Here is an 8,488-nt window from a genome sequence, read left to right on the forward strand (position 1 = left end):
ATCAGAATCATATTGTTTATCCAGTTTGAATATAAACATTGAGTGATTAGAAATTCTTGGAAACATATTTTTATGGGCTGAATAATATTCCACAGTATAAATGTTCCATAATTTTCTGTTTTCCTACTTTTTACTACTTAGTATGTTTCAGATTTTTATGGTTATTTTAAAATCAGGATGATATGAATAACTTCACAAATAAATCTTCATATGCATCTTAGATTATTTTATTAGGAGAGAGTCCTAGAAATGGGTTTACTGGTCAGAGTATGAATATTTTAAAGCTACTACTACATATTATAAAACTCTTCCTAGAAAAATTCTATACACACACAAATATATATTACCTTTCAGATGGCAATATAGTGAACTGCCAATTTCATCATAATGACTCAATATTGAATATTAGTATTTAAAAAATACTGTTACCTTGATAGGCAATGTTAATATATTTTAATTTGCCTTTCTTGGTTTGTCATGAAGTTGAATTCCTCAAAATATCAACTCACAGTGGTGATTAAAAGGGCATTTAAACTGTCCATAGCTAAAGCACATGGAATGAATAGACCACTGCACCTACAGGAATCATGTACCAGGTTGTTACCCCTCATCCATACCAACTGGATGATCTTTTATGTCATTCCCTCTCTTTCTATAGTTTGCACATCTGTCAAGCATAAATAAGATTTGTCCTCCTAACAGTCTTGTAAGAATGTACAAGAGATCAAATGAAATTATGCCTATGTGTTGTAACAGTGACTCACCGCACATCTGAGTTTGGATTCTAACTCTAATACTTAATCTTATATAATAACTAGAAGCCCGTTGCAGGAGGATTCCTGCAAGAATAGGGCTTCCTCGGGCTGATCGCGCCGCCAAGCCCCGCCGCCCAGGGCTGCACACTGGGGTCCCAGCTGGGGGTGGGGCTTAGGCAGCACGTTCGCGCCGCCAAGCCCTGCTGCCCAGGGCCTCACACGGGGGTCCTGGCTGGGGGCAGGGTTTAGGAGGCGCTTCTGTGCCGCCTAAGCCCTGCCCTGCCTGCATTATGCAAATTAGCTGCCATCTTTGTTGGTGGTTAATTTGCATATCACGCTGATTAGCCAATGGGAGGTGTAGCGAAGGTATGGTCAATTACCATGTTTGTCTATTATTAGATAGGAAAGCCAAATATGCTAAGTCATCTGTTCAACCAATCAAAGTGTAATATGCTAATGACATGCTAAGGATGCTCGACCACTTGCTATGACATGCACTGACCACCAGGGGGCAGACGCTGCAACTGGTAGGTTAGCTTGCTGCTGGGGTCTGGCCAATCAGGACTGAGCAAGACTGGCCGGACAAACCTTGGAGCCCTCCCATGGTCCCTCCCTGGCTGGACAACCTCCCATGTCCCTCCCCGGTCCCGATCGTGCACCTGTGGGCCTGATCGTGCACGATCGGCCTGGCCTGCACCCTCTTGCAATTCAAGACCTCTCGGGAGATGTTGGAGAGCCAGCTTCAGCTTGATCCCACAGGCCAAGCTAAGGGACCACACTGGTGCATGAATTCGTGCACTGGGCCTCTAATATCTTTATAATACCCCCCCCAGCTTCAGTTTTCTCTTACTTAAAATGGAGGTAATCATTTTGTCTTTCTAAAAAGAATTAAGTGAAGCAATATTTATAGTGCTCAGTAGGGAGTTTGACACTTATTAACACTCAGTAAACATAAATTATTATTATTAGTAGCATGTGAAAATAATCTATGCTAATAAAAGGGTAATATACTAATTAGACCAGACGTCTTCCAGACATCCTTCTGGACAAAGCCACAGTGGCAGGGGCCAAGGCAGAGGTGGTTAGTGGTGATCAGGCCAGCAGGTAGAGGCAGTTAGGGGCGATTAGGCAAGGAAGGAGAGTGGGTAGAGGTGATCAGGCAGGCAGGCAGGTGAGCCAGCGCTCCCGGATTGCAAGAGGGATGTCTGACTGCCGGTTGGGATCGGGCCTAAACCAGCAGTCAGACATCTCTGAGGGGTCCCAGATTGGAAAGGGTGCAGGCCGGGCTGCAAGAACCCCCCTCCCATGCATGAATTTCATGCACCGGGCCTCTAGTATAATATATAAAGCACTTCATGAGTGTAAGATTTTATTAGTTTATCATTCAGATAATATGTCAATTATCCAATTTTGCTTAGGAGCTTCACTTCTTTCCCTGACTTCCTTGGCATTGCTTTACGTAGGCATTTTGGAATGTTTTTATTAATAAAATTTGTTTTGAAAATAATCATGAATATACCAAAGCACATTTTGTTGAAATGCATATTACTATTAGAATAATATTTATATTGAATGTGACTGATCATGTTTTCCTTTTCTTCTCCGAAAATCTGTAGTTAAATTTTTAAAGGGAGTTGGTGAAAACTCTCCTTTTTTAAAGTGATTTTTTTTTATCCTCACCTGAGGATATGTTTATATATTTTTATTGATTTTAGAGAGAGAGGAAGGGGGGCGGGGGGAGAGAAACATGAATGTGAGAGAAACAGCTAATGGTTGCCTCCCACACATGCCCAGACAGGAATAATTTTTTCTTTGAGTTTACAATCATGAACAATGTTAACTGGCCCCTCGCCATACAACTAAACTCAAACAAAGTTGAATTGCTGAAGTAATTATTCACAGAAATCAGTAACACTGAACAACAGTAGAGAACATTTGCATTTTATTTATGGGTTGGGCAGTGGTTCTTTCCAAGGAAAAGTAGAAACAACACTCTGATTGATCTTTGGTCCCCAAGTTCTAAAGGCAGGAACACAAATGATTGCTATTAACATAGCCTTGGGGAAGAAGGAAGAAAGAAACGAATGTTGAGTTTCCAAAATTGCTCTGTCTGCACTGATATTCTGGAAAGCAAGAAAAAAAAAAAATGGAGGGGAAGGTATGAATCTGCATCTCCCTGCCCTCCCCCGCCCCTCCCTACACAATGCCTCTTCTGCTCTTTTCATTTGGCCCCAAGGTTTTGGAGAGATCAATTCGGATACTTTGCAGGGAAGGAAATAAGATAGGAACTTGTACTCTGGTGGAGCTGCTTGGAATATTGAGCAGTTTTTGGCATAGCTTGATGGCAGAGGCCAGGTAATACTCTCCAAGAAGAGAATTGCTACTTAGTTTGAAGCTCATGGGGGGAAAAACACTAAATGAAAGCAGGAAGGGAAATGAGTGGAGGTTTTTACTCCTCCCTACCTCTCAAGTTGGCAAATAGGATGGTGAGTGGAGAATGCAGGAGCCCAGAAAGAACACTTTACTCTGATGAAAACTGATTCCCACCCCATCGTCGCTTCAGCAGAGGGCGATGAAAATGCCTCTGCTTCTATTTTAAATCGGAATGTGTTCTTTAGGGTAATATTTGCTTTCTTTGCTGTTTTATTTGATGGTTGCAGTGCTGACATGGAAACACAATGGTTACTAAAATATTCACTGCAAAGAGGTGGTATGAAACAGTCTCATATATTGGGGCTCTTCTACTCATCTGGATTAACCTTTCTCCAGCAATCACAGCGTTGTAAACACCCCTCAGCATTAAATAAAAAACAGCAGTATGCAGCTTTAAACGATTGCTTCAGCTTTTTTTTTTTCTGGTCCAATGCGTGACTTGTTTTATTTATCAGTTTCTGCATCCCCCTGCTGTTTGACAATCATGTAAAGCTAAAAGCCTTGCCTTTACGTTTACCCCCCTGTTTAATGAAGTCTGTGATGAAATACCCACTCCCCTCATTTTCCCCCCTGAAAGGTCAAGACTTGAATCAGAAACAAATTTGGAAGGTCAGCGTTCAAATGTTAGTGCGTTAGCCTACAGAGTGCCAAGAAAACCCAGAGGACAAGTGCATTGAGAGAGGGAAGAATTAAGTCAAGCTTGGTTAAAAAAACTTTTATGTATTAATGGAACAATGTGGCTGAGAATTTAAACTCATAAAAGTCAAGAAAGTCAAAATTATTGTCCTCCCAGCTATTGTTATTCATTCCTTGCACACAGGATAGTATTTTATGTACTATATTTGCTGTTATCTTTATGCCGTTATATAGAATATGCCAATTTATAGTTACTAGGGGAAGCATAATTTTTCATTTCCAATTTTCCTGCATTCTAATTCTTCAGCACAATTGGCATTAGCATTCCTTTGCTTTCCCCTAATTTTATTTTTTGAAGAAAAATAATGTTGAGATGCCCGTGTATTTCCTTGTCTTAACTGTTCATTGTCTTTTGGGACTTATTATGTATTTGTGGGTCAGCTTACACAGGTACATAGAACACTTCCTTTTTTGAGAGAAGAGTTTTCTGCAGTTTGCAGAAGCGTTCTCAAAATCCAGCAATCCTTGTTGGAAGAGGCAGACAGTAACTTGGTGGAGTTCTCCAGGGTCCTGACGCTTTATCCTTGTACTGTTCATAGCTTTGTATACATGTTTTATACCTATTTCAGCAGATGCTGTAAGATTTTAAAATAAGAGCATCCAGTAAGTATCAGATTGCAGGTCTGTGCAATATCTCAGGAGCCAAATATTTAAGAGAAAGTAACCAGTTTTTACTAGATTGGATATGCTATTTTCACAAGAGAAAGTGCTTCAGAATGCTTGGTGCAGATATCTGAGCAATCTGCCTTAATTAAACTGGGTAGTTGATAGGTGCTTAGACACAAAAGGTTTATTCAAAGTCAGTTGCAGGCTCCATTTATGCAGCATGATGTCATCAGTAGTAGAAGGCGTTTGGGAGTCGGAGGGATCTGAATGTGATACTGATAATAATTGCACCTCCTCATAGAACTGTGTAAAGATTGAGTAATTTATGCAAATTACCTGCCACGTGACAGGTTCTCATAAATGTATAACAACGTGATTAGGAGCAAAGACCGCTGGGTTTGAGTTCAGGCTATGCCACTCAGCTGTGACCTTAGGCAGGTTAGTTGATTTGCTTTCACTTATCTGTAAAATAGGAATGATTGTAATCCTTACATCATGAAGTTCTTGTGAAAATTAAGTGAGTTAGTTCATGTATATTGTGTAGGACAGTGCCTGGCATATATTAAGCACTTATGTTTATGTCACCTAATAATATCATCCTAGCTGTGTAGTGTTCTATTGCTTCACAATCAAAATTAATTTGAGATATTTTTCCCTTGTTAAATATGTTGCAGATTTCCCAAGTTGCCTAATTTGTTTTCCAACACTCAAAAATTTCCCCTATAATAAAATTCACTTTCAACTTATTTCTAATATCTGGTAAAATTGATGAGTAGTTGTTTCTAGTTAAAGTTCTAAACAGCGGCAAACTTTGCCTGTTCATAATTAAAGCCAGCTTAGGTGAAATGCCCCAGTCACCATTATTATGCTTTTAACCCAATTTTTAAACTGGTTTTTTCTTTCTCTAATATTCATAAATTATTAAATTTATTAGAATAAAATTTTGATTTAACTTATTTAAATCACAACTTTAAATAAATTACTCTTAAATGAAAGGGCATTTCCAACACAGCAATTCTCATTTAAAATTGTGTTTAAATCAATGATTTTTGGTGAAGATGCTATATTAAACTGATAAGAACAGATACTACACTTGATCTTAGCCAAAAGGCCGAGAAGCGATTGAAGATGCTATAATTAATAGATTATAAAAGCCATTCATGGAGATACTCTTGGGGATTGATACCTTGTTACCCCTGATGAATACTTTTTTATTCTGAATTTTTAAGAATGGCTGGGGGTTAGATTTTAGGGTAGCATACATTAAATTGGAACTAAATTCCTGGAGTCTAAATTGTGATGACAATTTTTTATCCTTAAAGAAAGTAACAGAGGAGCACACAGGATCAAAGATAAGTGTACATAGGCAGGAGACATTCGCCATGAAAGATGTTTCATCTTCAAGACACTCATATTTTCAACTAATCCAAAGGAGCTCTGAAATTCACCTAGAAAAGCCAGGCAGTAATGGCTCGAGTAGGGATACACAGGAGCCCCGGAGGTGGTTCAGAATGCTGGTTAGAATATTATCGTATTTTTCAAGGTGAGTCCTGATTCCCATGGAAATTGACAAGTGTGCACTGTAAGTCAAGCATTTAGAAACCTTAAAAAAGGGCAAAAAGAAAAAAAAAAGAAAAGATAAAAGAAAAATGGAAGATCTGAAAGAAAATCTAGTGACCTCAAGGGAACCCAAGAAATATGCATGGAAACAAACTCCCTAAACTTCATCACAAGTTTATTTTATGCTTGGAGTAGTTACCCAACTTCTCCATGGCTGCTTCTTTCATGCAAAAAATAAAGATTAACAACACAAAATGTTAATTTTGTGAAATTTGAGTTGCTTAGCTTGTCTCTTCTTTAGTGGAATTTTTTCCCCTTCAAATGGAAAGGAGAGTGATCTCTTACTTCCCTCATTTGCCTTGATTGCAGTCAGAGAGGTCGTTGACTTTTTGTATGTGCACCTCTCACTCTGTTTTGGGAGCCATAGAATGAAATGAATAGAAACATTTGTGAGTTCCTTCTTGGGACATCAAACGCTCCACTTCCTTCATTGATTGGGCTAACTCTTCTATATTTTGATGTAAGGGAAAGACCTTGTCTCTTAAGGGTTTATGATCGTCTCTTCTCTTTTATTGTTGAGCAGCGGGGAGATATACTAAAATTTCCCCTAGGAAAAGTGTGCTATAAATCCATAGTGGAGAAGGTAGGGGCTCTGAAGGAGCGAAGCTCTTAAACCATTATTTTCACTCTGACCATTGTCCATAAGAAATGTGAAACAAACAAGAACAGAAAGCCAAGTGAAAGTGAACTTAGAGTCAGCCACTGACATGCGGCTTCTGTGATTTAGAGTAGAGTCATGTCAAGACCAGTCTTGAAACAGGAAAGATGGCCGACAGGCACTTTTATGTTGTCTGTAATTGGACAAGTGAAGACAATGATTTGTTGAAGGTGATGCTAATGAGAACAAAGCAATGTCAAACCGTGTGCTGGGAGAAAAAAGGTAAAATAAAAAAGAATGGAAAAGGGACATTTGTGCCCAGCTTCAGTTTATGAGGAAAAAGATCTGGTGCCAGAGGAAAATTTTTTGTGACCACACAAAAAGTGTTGTACATGTGGTGAATTGTCTCTCTGACTTAGTTTTAATTTTTATTGGTATTTCCTCTCTGGTGTAAGCTAAATATGTTTCACTAAACCGACTCTTGGCTGGTCCTGCATGGCCAATACAGGTGATAATTTAAAAACTACTTATTTTCAGTTATGATAACATACATCTCACAATCGTGTTGGACTGGAGATAACTTTATGTTTCAAAAATAGCCAAGCAGGCCCTGGCCAGAGTGGCTCAGTTGGTTGGGCGTCGTCCCATGCACCAAAATATTGCTGGCTTGGCCCAGCCGGTGTGGGTCAGTGGTTGAGCACCGACCTATGAACCAGAAGGTCAGGGTTCAATTCCTGGTCAGGGCACATGCCTGAACTGCGGGCTTGATCCCCAGTGTGGGGCTTGCAGGAGGCAGCTGATCAATGACTCTTTATCATCATGGATGTTTCTATCTCTCTTCCTCTCTGAAATCAATAAAAAATATATTTTTAAAAATGTTGCTGATTCAATTCCTGGTTAGGGCTCATGCCTGGGCTATAGGCTTGGTCCCCCGTAGGGGGCATACAGGAGGCAGCCAATCTTTGTTTTCTTATATTCATGTTTCACTTTCTCTCTCTCCCTTCTTTCTCTAAAAATCAATAAAAATATTTTTTAAATAACCAAGCAGTTTAGTGATCATTTTTAGTAATTATTAGGTTCACATTTTATTTCTCACCCTCCAAGACACCCTTCATCTCTGAACCATGCTCAGTATTGAAATAATCAAGCACCTGCGTCATTCGCATTTGCCTTTGCTACCAACTTCTGCCTCTTCCTGTGCATTCCATTCCCTCCATGGCTTAACCTTGGGGAAGAGTCTATGGCTCTTTGTGCTAGGACTGACCATTTTTCTCTGGCCAATAATAAAAGAGCTTCCATATTAAAAACAAACAAAAACCCTCCAAAACAACAACCAAAGAAACAAACAAAAAACAACCCATGAAAATCAAACAGAAAAAGAACAGAAAAAACCCCACCTACGACTATTTAATTTCATGTCAAATCTCTAACCTGATATTAAAAATTGTTCTTATTTTATGCCCCCAATTTTCTAAGTGGCCCCATTTAAAAAGTTCTGTGGCAGAGCCAGACCATGTCAGACAAGGCCTTCTTACTTGAGAGATATGGGAATCACATTCCAAGAAGGCTTACAACTTGATATTGAGCAGGCCTAGGCTAATTCCATGTAGGCCTTGGACAAAGGTTGTAAACATATATATATGTTTACATATATATATAATTTTATATATATATATATATATCTATATATATATCTATATATATATCTATATATCTATATATAATTTAAATATAAAAAATATAAAACCAGAGAGGAAAGGAGAGGTAGAGAGAGATAGAA

The 8,488-nt window shown here is 38.9% G+C and overlaps 1 pseudogene; it reads right to left on the bottom strand.

Moving 5' to 3' along the window:
- Nucleotides 1–5,432: 5,432 nt before the first annotated feature.
- Nucleotides 5,433–5,613, bottom strand: LOC132236378 (U2 spliceosomal RNA; annotated as a pseudogene).
- Between the last annotated feature and the right edge of the window lie 2,875 nt (nt 5,614–8,488).

Source organism: Myotis daubentonii, chromosome 5 (assembly GCF_963259705.1).
Source record: "Myotis daubentonii chromosome 5, mMyoDau2.1, whole genome shotgun sequence".
Taxonomy (NCBI): domain Eukaryota; kingdom Metazoa; phylum Chordata; class Mammalia; order Chiroptera; family Vespertilionidae; genus Myotis; species Myotis daubentonii.